The 11,356-nt window shown below is 43.4% G+C and overlaps 1 protein-coding gene across 4 annotated transcripts in view; it reads left to right on the top strand.

Annotated features, from left to right (window-relative positions):
* Positions 1 to 2,197: 2,197 nt before the first annotated feature.
* bcl9 (BCL9 transcription coactivator) overlaps positions 2,198 to 11,356 on the top strand; it is a 36,466-nt gene continuing 27,307 nt past the window's right edge. For 2 of the 4 annotated variants that reach the window (XM_079518957.1, XM_079518954.1), the window contains exons 1-2: positions 2,364 to 2,670; positions 4,431 to 4,597. The gene's annotated coding sequence lies outside the window, so the exon portion shown is untranslated. Of the gene's footprint in view, positions 2,288 to 2,363; positions 2,671 to 2,705; positions 3,037 to 4,430; positions 4,598 to 11,356 lie in introns of those variants that run through there. The other 2 variants (XM_079518956.1, XM_079518955.1) reach the window with 2 other exon arrangements.

The following is an 11,356-nucleotide window of genomic DNA, read 5'->3' as shown; positions in this document are numbered from 1 at the left end:
AGTCCAATCACTTGCCTCCCTACTGTAGGCCAAAGGGAACTCTCAAAATCACCCCCACCCCTACGCACCCACCACCTCTGCCGGTCTGAGACTTGCTGTGCACTTGTGACAGTGAATATGCTTAATTTAGTCTACACTCACACACATAGTATACTGAAATGTTGAATACTGAACTCAGCTGTAGCAGACACTTATCCACAGTGCCTTACAAAGGAAAGAAGTGCCATAACAAGTAATCAAGGAATTCAGCTGCTGGGAGAGCAAGGATATGTAAGGAATCAGGATAACAAGGAAGCCACATAGTAGCACGAATCATTCTAACTAGTCCACGACATGCAGATGGAAAGACCTTAGAGACTTTTCTATTCTACACAGGAACATCCAGAGTGTGAGTAAATCTTTATTTAGATTTGAGTTTCATTCTTTTCTACAGTACAGATGACATGTCATGACATAGATGACTAAATTGCCAGATGATTATACAGGAACACAGCACAGCAGCGATACGTTCCCCAGGCCCCAGCCCTCCCTAATTAAAAACGTCACTGTAAAATACTGAGTGTTAAGAGTGCACTGTTCCTCCTTCTCCTGTGTCTACAGTGTATCTCCCCAGCAGCACAAGTGTGCTTATTTAATTTTAAATAAGGCAGATGGTATTAATGATAAGCGGACAGTCCATGGTCGTGTCCCAATTTAAGCACACGTGCACACACAAACGGACGCACACACCCACCCACACACACAGACAGACGTGTGAACAGAGCAACAGGCAGACACAAACAGACAGATGGATGGACGGGCAGGATGGCAGAAGATATAGACAAACAGACGGGCAGACAGACCTATAGACACAGAGAACTAGAAAAGATAGACAGATGGCAATGCACACAGAAACATTTGCTCAAACAACCAACTCAGATGCACTCGTGCACATTCACGAAAATGCTCTCATTTTCACATTGACATTTCACTATAGGGTTTTCTAAATGCCGATATAATGTATAAGGGGAATGGTTCGTCGTTTTGCCATTTCCAATGTGTCAGCCAGCTATAGTCATGATGCCAGAGTGAGAGTCACAATGCTGGAGAGGTGGAACGTTGTCCTGAAGAACTCTGCTAGTGTGCATGTCTAGTGCAACCCAGTCTGGGAATAGTGCCAGTCCACAGTGGGCTTTATCACTCACACACTCTCACTCACACACACACACACACACACACACACACACACACACACACACACACACACACACACACACACACACACACACACACACACGGAGAGAGAGAGAGAGATGTGGTCTGTCACTGATCTGTGCTAGCATGCACAAACATGTCCAACATTACCCTGGTCTGCTTGTCAAAAGTCACGAATATGCAGCACTCATGCAGAGATTTTGTGTTGATGTCATCCCACGATGACTTTAAAGGCTCCCGTGCAACAGATGATCTGAGAGGCCTCGGGCCATGGCGAGTTTGATGCAGGGGAGAAGCATGCAAATTAACAAACCCATATGTGAAGTAATGGGAAGAAAATTCCATGTGCTATGCAAAAAACACATACGGAAAGAAAGGGTTTTTTTCTTAACATGCAGCACTTTGCATGCATACATGTGACACGCATGTGACACATACATAAATATAAATGTCTCAATATGAAGCGTGCTCTCTCACACACACACACACACACACACACACACACACACACACACACACACACACACACACACACACACACACACACACACACAAACCTGACAGTGTATTGGCAATAATAGCTCTGTGTAGCTATGGGTTCACGCTGATTTAGCAATTATTCATGAATAATTTCAGCAAGAAACGAATGGCTCCCACTCCCACATATATGAATAAACACACATATGCACATCTGTACATGCACACAAACATGCACACAGACACTTATCTACAAGCTTATCAGAGTGACAAGAGCCTCAGAGGAAGAGTGAGACATTAAGAACATGCAATGCCAGAGTGGTCCTTCTCAATAATTTATTAAGATACATTTCAAATCCAACTCAAATGTGTAGACTGATAATGGCGAACTGGGGATTGAATTAATGTGCAGCAACCTGCCAATCTTATTAGTTCTGTTGTTGTTTATCCTCACCGTGAATTTAATTGCGCAAACGTCTTGCACATAACATAATAAAGCAGAATTGGGTGGCAAACTTTGTAAGATCTCACCTGTGTTTGCGCGTTCGTTCGTGCATGATGCGCGTGTTTGTGCGTGCGTGCGCGTGTGGCCTGCCCTGCACACCGGCCTACACAGGTCCAAGTTTGCAATTTTCATGCATCTAGTTTATTTTGATTGTTTTCTTGTACATCTCCTTTATCGTGTTTACCATTTCATTGGGGGACATTAGTGGCTCTGTGTCTCTCTCCTGTCCGACAGTAACATTCTCACTGGCACACAGACCTGACCTAGAATTGCTACTTAGAATTCGGGCTAAACCAACACGCTGGAACGGGCGGGGGAGACGACAGGAAATCTTGACTGGATGTAATGGAGTAGGACCACTGGAAAGCTCGGGCGAAGGGGGGAGACATATTTCTATTTTATAATGTTAGCCGTGATAATGTTGTGATCTGATAAGTGCACCGCACAGATCCTCCGCCATTGAGAAAAACGGGCATTTACGAAAAACATTCCAGGTAAGTTTTCGGGAGAAAGTGTCGCTGGCACGGCTCGCCTCCTGGCAGCGGTACACGCGGGTCCTCCTCCCGGGGACATCTCACTCCGGTATCCGTTCTTCTCTGCCTCTGTCCCCGAAGGCTGGCTACCAACCCCATCGTGTCTGGCCTGGCAGACAACCGAGCCCGTTTCACCACAATGCCGATTTTTTCCGCGCTACAACAGTGGATTATTATTCAGAATGTTTGCGGAATGGTGTAAAACGCGCGGAGCAATATTGGGTTTTTAACCCATTATTCCAGAGGACCGCCCGTGCTTCGTGAAAATGGAAAAGGCATACAATGCAGCATGCATGTTCTACATTCTTCAAGATAATCGGGCCATTGGTATTGTATTTCTTTTCACCAGAAACGCATTTAATATTATTTCTAAACGCGCAGGCAGATTATAGGCCTCTGCTGCTGATTGTGTCGGCCAGCCTCTCATCTACCGAGCGAATTCGGTGGCGATTTAATTGTTACATTGTTACCGGAGCCAACAGAACTTGAAAATGCACAGCATTTGGCGTGGGAGGGGCCATTTTTATTAGACAAAGCCTAAAAATTGTATCTCATTATGTTCTATTTGTGTGCTTGCGCTGGTCCAACGTCGTCGTTCTTGGGTCTCAGCCGCCCGTGAGTGCCTCCCTCTCGGGGAAGACTTTGTTTGCGCTGGCCGAGGCTCCATGAATGCAAGTGCTGAAGTCCTCCCTTCCCCCCAGCTCTCTGGCGAAACAGGAACAACTTCTTTTAGGAAAAAAAGTTCCTGGAGTTTGAAGCGCCATGGAATACTTTGTCCGCCAAGCGTTGTCCAGTGAGGCGCTGAGATTTGAGGGGGATTCTGTGCATTGGTTGTTGTGTTTATCTACAACGGTTAGCTTTGTAAATACACGTATGAAAACATTTTTACTGCTGTCTTCTTGTGGAGCCCTGCTTGCGTATCTTATTCAGTTTTGTGCTGAGTTGCCCTACCAAGGCCATATAAAGAGAACATTGAAATGTCCAGCCCAAGGCTTTGCCATTGAAGTTAAACTTAAAGTTCTCAATGAGAAACTGGTTTAAAGGTCTTAAATTGCAGTGTAAAATGTACTTATTCAGAAGTTATCAGAGCCCCTTTAGTTCCAACTGGTTTAATTAGGACTCTGATTAAACTCTGATATATTTATTGGATTAAAAATCCAATAAATATTTATCTTGTGTCACAATTAGCCCATACACTATACATTTCAACTGTCCCCCCTCCCCTCTATGAATTTGAAGTAGCTTGTGCTTCGTTAAGTCAATAGATCTATGAAGTTATTGTAATTTAACATGTTTGTGTTGACATTATCTTATCATTCATCTCCATTCTAAAATGATGAAGTCTCTGAAATGCACTGAAAAGGTCTGTTTACTGACCCCACTGCTGTATGACAGCAAGTTGGTGTTTGGTGGAAGCTGTCCAGGACATGAGGAATCACGAAAACCCTAGATATTATATCATACCCTGTCCCATAGTCCCTTGTGTGTACACGTGTTGATAACTGAGGCATAAATCGATGTTGGGGTAAAGGAAAAAAATGACTATGCTGTTACTGCAGCCCCAAAGGATCTGAGCTTTGCACCGGCTAAATACGCTGGTTATGTGTTTGCTACATGCTGGCCTTGTCAACATGAGGCAGTGAGTGCTTTTCCCTGCCTCCTGCTTGTTTGCGAATCACCGGTTGAACACAGTTCTCTCTCTCTCTCTTTCCCTCTTCCAGGTGTGAATGATTTGTGGCTGTAGGGTGTCGTGAGTTGACCAGGTTCAGTGCGCAGCCTCCGTGGCTGACTGGGAGGAGTCGAGAGGAGAGCAGACATCAGTGCCCAGGGGACCTGAGGCCTGGTTCTCCATATGAGGCCCTGCTGAAAGGGCAGGGGGGCTTCTGAGGTAACCCGGCTCACTGTCTTACACTTTCTCACACTGTTTCATACCCCTCTCTTGTCTTCTCGCTCTCTCAAACAAACACACACACACACACACACACACACACACACAGAGTTCTACACCCCCCCCCCCCAGATAAATAAAGCAACGTCACTTGCTTTACTTATCTGCACTGCAAGCATCATTTCAGAAATTCCCAAAATTGCTGGAGTATTTACACTGTTACACTACTATATTTTTTAGTCCAAAGTAAAGTGCAACAACATGTTTATTGCAGTTTATTCTTCCCACATGTCTTAAATGTCCATACACTCTTATTGTTATTTCATTGTCATAATCCATAGTCTTATTTTGCATTATATCTTTGACTTTATTATATATATATATATATATATATATATATATATATATATATATATATATATATATATATATAGCTGCATTCTTATCACAGGGAAGCCCTGAATTGTACAGGGGTTGCCCTCTAACATGACCCCAGTTGATGCTTATGGAAGCGGCTCATGACGAGGCTGCGTTACTTTGGCCCACCAGGGCCATGTTTGGTCTCATCCTTAGATTTGTACATGCTGAGGACATCAACCCGGTCAGGGTGAACTGCCTGAGAACACTATCCACAGTGTTTATTTGTCTGCTATCTAATCCAAAGAGTGTTAACCAAAAACCACAGTGAGGTGAAGCATGGAGGGGAAGTGGATATTGATGTGAAGCGGCAGGGGATTTATTTTCTTCTCCGTGGATTGGCCTCCCTTGTTTCCTTGCATTTGTTTGCTTCATGGGTTTTCTAATTAAAATCGCGCGGCTTGCGTTGTGTGTGACATGGTAGGATGAATTTGAGGAGTGGTGTGTGTCCCTTTGCCTCAATGTGGGGAGACAGGGGGGACCCGCCTCCCCAGACACAGATGACACCATGTGTGTCTATCTTGCAGTTGACAGGGATGCTGAAGAGAAAATTCTACTTTGTCAAACGACCATGTCAATGTCACATGGCAAAAATACATCAGAACAATTTTTTTTCGAGTTTATAATACATTGGCTGAGTTGATTGAGAACTATAAAGTATTACTTCTGTGACTTCATCTTTACAAGTATAAAGCGTAGGTTTGTAAATTGTAAGCTTTTGATAATTACAGATGGGTAGAGGGACTGGTTCATATTCCCACCTACAATGTTTCTTACTAAAACATCCAGTCAACGCCTACATTTCAATTGTTAAGTCAAGAGCAATTCATTGTTGAATGTGTATTGTGAAATTATTTAGACTTTATGTGCCAAGTGTACAGCCTTCAAAGTGTCATGCAGGTTGTTGGGAAGTTGGGGTTCATTTGGTTTCAGTGCTTATAGTCCCAATTATAAGTTTGTATATACTTGAATCTGTACCACATGTTATCTTTCTTAAATGACTGCCTGGCTAAATCTTGTCAAATATGCAAGAATGGTCAAATACTAATTACTGCGGATAAGAAACCTGCCACTAAAGCAAAGAGTGAAGTTTCTAAGTTACTCCCAGATTTCTTGTTTGCCACCTAGAAGCATTGTCTTCCAAAATTGTAAACTCACTGCCAATTAATTAGTTAATGCAACAGTAAATCAACTTTCTAAAACAAGATTTAAAAAGTAAATCATTTATCAATTTTACAAAACGTACAAATTTACAGGGCATTTCATTAGGATGGAAGTCTTGACAGAAGACAACCTACTACAGCTTTTCACCATTCCATGTACAATGACATTTTACTCTTTCTCTGCTAAGGACAACATTGTACGAGTTATTAGGTTATTATGCATCCAGAATCGCCAGTATTATTTTTTACCGGTTCTTGGCGTCTGGCAACGCTTTGCTTCCGCGTTGTGACATCATTGAATATTTTCGCTCCCTCCACTCTCTCTTTAGCGACGATTTTTAGCTGTGTTCTTCTCTGAATTGAAGCTCAATTGGTGATCATCATACAATACGTACTATATTAGCGCTTCTGACGAAAGTAGCTAGTGGCTGCCCCTGAAATGAAAGATGTTTACTTCCGGTTTGCCGAATCAGCTTCCAAATAAGACCTCGCAGCTGAAAAGTGTGGCAGACAAGCGACTAACCTTGACCTTAACCTCGGCAAGGAAGGTGTTAAACCCCTCAATACCTAATCAGGGAATATGAGTTTGAAGCTGTCATGGCAGAAAGGTGCTAGAACAACATATGGATTTATTGAGTAGTGATACTGCATATTTCCACCTCTAGTGGTGAAGATGGGCAGCTCTCTTGTCTTTCACATGAATCATACAAAAGCCTGGGGTTCCCCTTAAAACCTCAGACATTCTGTAGCCAGTCTGCAGACCACGTCGTTTGACTGCAAAATGAAGGCAATCAAACAGCATTGTTAAACATCCCGTTGTTCTTGGGATTAGTGGCGTGTCTTCGTGTGTGTGTGTGTGTGTGTGTGTGTGTGTGTGTGTGTGTGTGTGTGAGGTTTTGTATTTGCGAGTGAGCAGTGAGTGGGTGGGCTTGTGCCTGGCTGTGGATGTGTCTGGCTGAGTTAGAGCGTACCACTACCTGTCACTCATCTTTCATGTTACTACAATATGATTGACAGTTTTGGAAGAGGCGGACTGCTCCTGCTGGCCTGAAACGGGTCCTTTCAAATGGGTCCGCTCTCCTTCTGGAACCCACAGGCTACGTTGACCTGAGTCACCTCAACTGGCCATGTTAAAGTCACCAACCAAGCTCATGACCTTTCTAGCCAGCACCTAACCGTTAGCCTACTATAATGCACTGTTTTGCCACAATGTCTAGAGGTTGCATAGTAAAATCCTTGGTGATAATTGAACTCCTGTGAGTGAAAGAATTGACCCTTAAGGGTCAGACTATGTCTCAAAGGTATCCGGAGAACTAGTTTACCAACTCGCGATTTAGTGCATTTTTGTTTTACTTCACCTTCATTTAAATTGCATTGAATTGAGAGAGAGAGAAAGGATAGTTGTTTAGAGTTAACACTAGAGAAAGTAGGAATGCTAAAATTTTAAACACCAAAGAAGTACCGAAACAATGTAATTCATTAGTAAACAATTCCTGAAATGGTAGGCCTACTTGGTAGGTTCACATCACCTTTTTATCATCATCTAGCTGATCATTTAATTGCACAAAATAATTTGATCACTTTGGAAATGAACTATAACATCTGTGGGTTTGACATACTACACTGATGAAGACAGCATGTTAGCATAACGATGAAGACATTGATGAAGAATTATCGCTGCAGCGACTTGGTAAACTGGCGAGTTCTCCGGTATCCGTCCCAAAGACTTGTTTTAGGTGTGATTTGGCTCACTTAATTTGTGTTGTGATGAACTTAACCTGTTAAATGTTTTTGTTTTGTTTTTTGCCAAATTATTCTTGGCAGAGAGCAACAGGTGGGGATTCACATTTTGCTCTTTACTCTACCACCACATCACATGATGCAACTCAAGTCAAAGGACCTGGTTTGTATTTGAAATAGTTTTGCTATTTACAAGACAGTTTATTTCAACAATAGCGCATGTTCCTTATTACCTTTCCGTGTGAGTCGTGTGACCATACCAAGGCTTTGGTTGCAGTGTTTGTAGTTTGACAGTGGAAATGATGAGACTTGTTCAGTCCAAATCATCTTAATGCCATATTGTGCATGATTTGTGATTAATTATTAGGATCCATGGTGTTTTGGGCATATGCAAAGTAAACTATGGTGTTTTTGGCCTGAAGTTTTGTAGGAATTCTTTAGCCACGATTGTCAAAATGGAGCTATGATTGAGATTTCTGTAAAAAAGAAAAAGTCTGAGGTCTAATTGCCTAAACTACAAAATTTCAAGTAAAAGTTTCCCAGAGGCTTCAAAGGCAGTCTTTCTATTATTATTCCTATTACATGGTAATATATTGCCCACAAGTCGAGGGTTTTAAATTCATTATTTTGTACAAAATGATCAAATATTTGTTACTATCCTGACAAAAGTCCCTTCTCCCAAATACTTACAAATACAAACAAGCCTCATTCTCCAATTTACTACCAATGTATCCTGAGTTGTTTTCAGCTAACATACCTTATGTGGTCAATGATTGTTATTGCTTTTCATTGAATTAGGCTACAATATGCTTAACCACTTAAGCACTATTTTATATACTAGTTTGTGTTGAGCGACAGAAATCACGGTCACGATGTGAGCATTGTCTGTTCTGAGCTTGTAGATCTAATCTGCTATTTTAGATTTTTATTAAATTTTTCAACATTTTATATATCTATTACATAGCCGAAATATGGATGCCAGGTACTTAATAAGAATAATGGGGAAATAACAGGGGTGTGATGTGTTGTTGTTCTTGTGCCAGAAGAGAGACGGGTGCTTTGGTCAGCCATTAAACCAATGGTGGATGTGGCAATGTGGCATGTGGGTATTTGTTTGCGTGCGTCTCTTTCTGCCTGTATATTTAATTGGGCAGGTCGTTGCCAGTGTGTTTAAAATTCCACGAGAATGACACACCAGTGTAAACTGGGGTGATTCAGGGACAGACTGGCTCATGTTCCTCCAGGGTGCTAATTTTGGTCCTACGATAGAGAAGAGGAGAAGAGACGGGTGCTTGTGAGTGTATTTTCATTTAAGATGTTATTTTGGTTTAGTGACTTTTAGTTTCGGTACAGCCGCCAGCACGCAGTCAAATCCTGAGTGTTTAACTTTTTAGTTAAACTAACTCAAATGAACCTTGTCAAGTGGTCTTCACTGTGGCAATCTGTGGCAAATTGTTCCTATCATTCTCAGTTGTACTTTGAATAAGAAATAATTGGGGAAATGGGGGGTGGTTGTGTTCAAGATGTCAGGTTTCTGTCTTTGTTTGTGTTCTCAGCACTCGAGAGGCAAATTATTTTGTTGTGCTCTGATGGAGGCCTTGCACAGCATGGTTTTGTAAAGACCATCGATTCAAACGCTGCTTCATTGACTGAAATATTTTGTCGTCTTTTAGGAGATTTTGTTCTTTATGTCAATAGAGGCAATCGGTTCGTGGACCTTTCTGTGTGCGAGGGGGTGTTTCACCCCCTTTTCCACTTCACCTCAATGGTCCGCAAAGCCTCTGAACGGGCCGACCGTTGGGATTTCCCACAATGCTTTTAGCCACAGGGAGACGTCCTCACAGCATGAGCAAGGAAGGAATGTGCCCAGAGTGTGGGAGCGACCGTAGGGATCGAGGGAGGGAGTCACGGACCAGAGAACCCGGTCAGGGAAGGGAGGAGAGTGAGGGGGGTGTGTGTGTGTGTGTGTGTGTTAAGAGCTGTGTGTCTGTTACAACAGTAGTCACTTGAACAACAGATCTACTGCTCACTGCATGATACATGGCAACATCCTCAAGTGTTCATTTAACTCTGGGAGTGTACAAATGTAACCAAATGGGCAAATGGACATTTACGGGTTGATTCGGTTACATTTGTACGCTCTCAGAGTTACAAAGGGGTAAATAAACAGAGGATTTTACCGAGTAGCAGCCGGCTGTGGGAAAAATAATAATTCTCTAAGCATAATCTGCCCCTTCTCTTTGTGTGTCTATGCACATGCACGCCCATGATAAACCACAGTTATTGTGTCCGTTAGGCAGAGAGTTACTTGTATGTTTTTGTTTTAGGGGTGTTCTTAAAAAGCCTCTTTGTGCCGTAGAGGCGAAGAGTATTGAATGTGTGTTAGCGAGATGCACCCACTTAGACGGGGACAGAGGGCAGGCAGAGGGAGATGGTCTGCAGAATGGAAGGGTGCAGCGTGTGTGAGACAGAGATCAGAGCAAGCCGGACTGCTGAGTGCCAGTCCTGCTGCCAGGGCTGGCCGCCATGCGTGGCACCGTGCCCAGGCTACGCCAGCAGATGTGTCACTAGTGAGTCAGCTATGTGTATGTTTCTGCCCGTGTGTTTTTTGTGTGCACAGCACGCACACACACACAAATGTCAATGACACACACACACACACACACACACACACACACACACACACACACACACACACACACACACACACACACACACACACACACACACACACACACACACACACACACACACACACACACACACACACACACACACACACACACACACAGAGAGAGAGACAGACATATGCACATACACAGTGAGAAGAGAGTGACTTGTGTAATGGGTTTCCTCTCTCGCTCTCTTCCCTTCCCTTCCCTCCCATGGGTATGTCCATGTCGGTATCACACTCCTGTCCCTTTCTCCCGCTTTCATTGCCACCTCCATCATCGTGACGGACACAGAGACGGGCTCTGTCACCGCGACATGATGTGACAAAACGTGACATTACACACATGTCACCTCCCTGGGGATGGAAGCTATCGTCTGCCAAACAGAGGAGCTGAAGAATCGAGGGAGGTGGGAGTGGGTGAGGACTGGAAATGCTGGACCGGGAGAAGAGTGGAGAGGAAGCTGGGAGTGAGCGACGTGAGGGGGTGGTGGGAGAGAGAGAGAGGAGGTACCAGTGCTCGAAAGACCTGTTAAACTCAGCTGGGTTGGGCCGCAAGTGAAAAAGTGTGTGAGAAAGAGATGTTGCTTGCTGTTGTACACTGGGAGTAATAGGATTTCTTAGAATGCGGAACAGTTTAAAAGTTCACTGTAAATATTTGACATGGCTCGCTTTCAGGAGTAACAACAGAGCCGAGTCATACTAGCCGTGTGTGTGTGTGTGTGTGTGTGTGTGTGTGTGTGTGTGTGTGTGTGTGTGTGTGTGTGT

This window comes from Electrona antarctica (assembly GCF_951216825.1).
Source record: "Electrona antarctica genome assembly, chromosome: 13".
Classification (NCBI taxonomy): domain Eukaryota; kingdom Metazoa; phylum Chordata; class Actinopteri; order Myctophiformes; family Myctophidae; genus Electrona; species Electrona antarctica.
Note: the sequence above shows the minus strand (reverse complement) of the source record. Positions and strands in the feature narration are given on the sequence as shown.